The sequence below is a fragment of the Callithrix jacchus genome, chromosome X (genome assembly GCF_049354715.1).
Source record: "Callithrix jacchus isolate 240 chromosome X, calJac240_pri, whole genome shotgun sequence".
In the NCBI taxonomy this organism is placed as follows: domain Eukaryota; kingdom Metazoa; phylum Chordata; class Mammalia; order Primates; family Cebidae; genus Callithrix; species Callithrix jacchus.
The window spans coordinates 87,762,802-87,767,410 of record NC_133524.1 but is presented as its reverse complement, the minus strand read 5'-3'; the positions used below and the strand labels follow the sequence as shown (position 1 = coordinate 87,767,410).

Here is a 4,609-nt window from a genome sequence, read left to right as displayed (position 1 = left end):
AAGGCCTGTTTCCTTCAAGGTGGTGGCAAGTTCCATCAAATCTCAAGTGGGTGCAGAGGGGACATCTGTTAGTCAGAGACTAGAGTCAAAATCCTTGGAAGTCTACCTGGTGTTATATAGTATTGTGGCTGAAACCGCTAGATAAAGCTATTCCCACTCTTTTCTCCCCTTAAAGACAGAGGAGTCTAACCATGAGACCACTGCCACCACCTTTTTTTGCTGCCTGGCCTGGGACTCACCCTTAAGGACAGTGAACTCTCTTCTGGCCCAGGGCAGGTCCAAAACTGCCTTTCAGGACTCAAGTCTTGGAGTCAAGGACCAGAAGAGCCCTTCTGGTGCTCTATCTCCTTGTAGCTGAGCTGGTACTTGAAGCTATTAAGTCTTACATGCTTATCCAAAGCCCTCAGTGTAGTTCCTGGGTGTTGCTATTGTTTTCTCAGGATCCACGAGTCCTTCAGTTAATAAATCATGAATGCTTCCAGGACTGGATTTTTCTCTTCAAAGTAGTGGCAGTGGGTCCCAGGGTGTGTCTAGAACTGTTAGCAAAAAGGTAGAGCCTAGAACAGGGGCTCGATGATTCTGACAAATGCCCTATCCTTCTGTGTCTCAGCTGGTATCTAAAATGCAAGACAGCATCCTCCCCACTATTCCCTCTCCTCTCAGTAAGCAGAAGGAAGGAGTCTCTTTTGGAGCCATGAGTTGAACAGCCTAGGATTAGAGGAAGGGTTATGCCCACACTCCATTACCTCAGCCAGCTTGTGTCTAACAAATTATGTGTTCTCCAAGTCCACTGTCTCTAGGCAAAGTTCAGCATTAGGCCTAAGAGTTACAGTCCTTGTGGCCTTGACTGCCTTTCAAGCTCACTTAGAGATGCAGAGAACTTTAGCCTCTGGTGGCAAGAATTGTAGGAACTCAAGTTCTGACTGCTGTGGTAGGCGTATCTCCTCTGTCTAGGAGTGGTTTAAATGCTCCCTCTATGTGAAAGCATTACTTGAGTTTGGCCTGGTTTTATCGTTTGTTCTATCTGGACTGCATTGAGTTCAGTGCCTCACAATTGTTGTGCTCTCTCTCCCCCAGCACACAGAAATGATCTGTGCACCAGGCTACTTCTGCTGGGGAAAGGGGGAATGGTGATGTTGGTGAGTCAACACTGCTTTTTCTTTCCTTTCATTACCTTTTTCAGCAATATGAAGTTAAAAGCAGGTACTGAGAGTGCTCACCTGAATTTTGGTTTGTATGAAGGTGCTTTACTTATGTAAATAACTTAAATTGGTGTCTTTGTAGTAGAAGGAATCAGTGGAGCCTTGTAGTCCACCATTATGCTCCTTGGCACATTTGTTTCTAGGAATATATCCATTTCTCCTATGTTATCTAATTAGTCGCCATATACTTATCTAGTAGTCTCTTGTGATCTTCTTAATTCTATGGCATCAGTTGAAATGTCTCCTGTTTTACTTTTATTTTTGTTTACTTGATTCTTCTGTATTTTCCTTAGTTAGTGTTTTGGATCTGTGTCCCCATCAAAATCTCACATCCAGTTGTAATCCGTACTACTAGAGGTAGAGCCTGGTGGGAGGTGAATGGATCTCGGGGGTGGTTTTCCTCAATGCTGTTGTCATTATAGTGAGTGAGTGAGCTCTCACGATATCTGGTTGTTCAAAAGTGTGAATAGCACCTTGCTCTTCTCTCTCTTGCTTCTACTCTGGCCATGGGATGTGTGTGCTTCTCCCTTGCCTTCCACCATGCTTGTATGTTTCCTGAGGCCTACCCAGAAGCTGAGCAGATGTTGCCATGCTTCCTGTACAGCCTGTGGAATCATGAGCCAATTAAACTTCTTTTCTTTATAAATTACCCGGTCTCAAGCATTTTTCTGTAGCAATGTGAGAATGGACTAATACAGTTTGTCTACCTACAGGTTTGTCAGATTTCTTCTTTGCAAAAACCCAACTCTTAGTTTTATTGATCTTTTCTGTTGTCTTTCTTGTCTCTATTTGATTTTTATTCTAATGTTTACATTTCTTTCTTTCTCCCAACTTTTAGCTAAGTTCTTTTTCTTGAGATGCAAAATTTGACTATTTGAGACCTTTTTTTTCTTAACGAAGGCATTTATTGCTATAAACTTTACTCTTAGAACTTCTTATGCTGAATCTTAAAAGTTTTTGTATGTTATGTTCCCATTTTTCATGTTCTCATAATGGTTTTAAATATCCCTTTTATTTTTTGACTCTTAGTTGTTTAGGAACAAATTGTTTAATTTTCACATTTTTAAAATTTTACAAAATTTTTCCTACTGGTGATTTCTAGTTTTATAACATAGTGGTCATAAAAGATATTTGATGTGAATACAATATTCTAAAATTTGTTAAAGGTTTTTTTGTGGTATTCTAATGAATATTCCATATATACTTGAAAAAAAATTGTGCTAATGCTATTGGATAAAATGTTCCATATCTCTTAGGTCCATTTGTTCTATGCCTTTGAATGAGCAAACACGTCTTTCAGTATTTGCAGACTACTTTTGGCAGATAAAGACCTTCTGTTGAGTTCCTGTGCTGATTGGATTGTCTCTAAAATGGTGGCCAAGTGGTGTTTGAATCAGGTCATGTGACCGCTGCTGGTTTTGTGATGGAATTTGCAGTTATTGGGCTTGTTACCAGGGACTCTAGTGAGTATGGATCCTATATGTTTTTCAAGTTGACAGGACTGACTCCAGTTCTTTGGTCAGCATGTATGGCACTAGAAAAGGGATCGATTCAAAATCTGCAGATGGCTTTCTTGTTTCCAGGTGATGAATGGGTACTGCTTCTTCTGGGTCTCTAGGAAAGCTTAGACTGGGGAATTCTGAAGGTCCTCAGACAGGTGATACTGACCATAGACCATGGCTGGAAGGGCTTTGAACTTTGTCCAGGGCTACTACAAGTCTGTAGCCATGACTGAGGCCTGTAAGCCTGCCATTGCTTTCACAGGTGGGTATGTCTTCTAGTGAGTCTCTTGGAAATCAGAACTATTCTTAGACCATAGCTGACATGAGCTGGAGTCAATTTACACAGCTGTGTTAATACTCACAGTAGGGCCATGGTTAGTAGGCTTGCCTACAGAGGTAATGATGGGTGAATTTTTCTCTAGGTCCCACTGCAGTGTGAGAAGAACTCCTCTCAAACCACAGCTTAGAGGGGCTGGGCTGAGTTACAGAGCTATACCAGAATCTGCTGTTAGGCCAATGTCACCTGGCCTAGGTATCCCTCCATAGACATGCATGTATTCCTCTAGGCAGAGCTGCTCTCAAACTACAGTAAGAGAGACTGGTTCTAAGTTTGAAAACCATTTTAGTATCTACTGTGGGAATAAAGTCAGAAAGCCTTCCCCAGTGACACTAGTGTGCATGACTCCTCCTGGGCCTTTGACAGAGATTTTTTGTTATAGGAACAAGGTAAAATACTGCTGTAGACAAGTCCACAGGGAAACAAGGCTGTTTCTAGGTTTGGCACTAGGAATATAGTTTTTGAGTCTAGCACCAGGGCATAGGTCTTGACTCTTAAAAAGGCATTCTTAGGTCCTAGGTGCCACTACAGTTTCACAACCTCCTATCTCAATCCTAAGGTTTCCACAAAAGCACTTTTGTCCATGGATGCCAGCAAAGTTATTGCTCTGTGGCAATATGAGTGCAGCGGCTCCTAATTCTCCATTTTGCTGAATATCACTCTTCTCATTTTATGATTTTTATCCACTGACTTTTGATTAGTATGGTAAAGTATGTTAAATATTTACCTAAGATTAAACCTTTTCTAGCTGATATTTTATTTAAGGTTTTACATCTTTTCGAAAGTGTACTGCATTTTTCTTTTTTATCCATTTTCTATATCAGTTTTGCTGTCAGTATCATGTGAACTTTAAAATAAATGCAAGTTTTTTTACTCGTGTTCTGAAACTGTTAGTTTGCTAAGGTTGTCATAATGTTATAAGAGTTATTAAGAAATTATTTTAGGCACATAGAAAAAGAGGTCCTTGGAAGTTTTTATATATTTTTTTAATTTTTTATACCAGGGGAAAGCACAATTGCAGTCCCCCACTACTACAAATTATTCAGTAGAGTTTCCCACATTTGGGGAAATCACAGGGGTCAGCACATCCAGAGTGCAATGGATAAGCCTTGCCCTGGGAAAACCACCTTCGTGATCATGGTATCTCCCCTGCCAGGTAAGTATAGTTTTTGTATTTTTTTAAAGCAGCTCTGGAAACATTTCTTGTCTAGAAGGAAAGCCCCGGCTCTTAGAGCCAGGCTGGCAACTTTTGATATGCAATTGCCAGCCATAAGAAACTGGGTCTGCCCAAGCATGGTGATTCCTGCTGCCTCCTTGCCCTTGCCCCGACATGTGCCTGTCAACATGGCCACCTCCATATATCCCCATCTGTAGAACATCATGGCACCCTGTATTTGCATATTAAAAGGCTAGGGTGGGAGGGCCACATTTTTCGTGGACTATGTGAATGACATGCCTTGTCCAACCAATCCCCTGAGCCCTATGCAAATCAGACACCACCTCCTCCAGCCTACTCATAAGCAGCCACCTTTCTGTGGCACATGGGGTCTCCTTTCTGGGCTTTGGAG

At 41.4% G+C, this 4,609-nt stretch overlaps 1 non-coding gene across 1 annotated transcript; it reads right to left on the bottom strand.

Moving 5' to 3' along the window:
* Nucleotides 1-4,041: 4,041 nt before the first annotated feature.
* On the bottom strand, nt 4,042-4,205 carry LOC118150861 (U1 spliceosomal RNA). Its single transcript, XR_004738986.1, has one exon. It is a non-coding gene; the product is annotated as a U1 spliceosomal RNA (small nuclear RNA).
* Nucleotides 4,206-4,609: the final 404 nt, after the last annotated feature.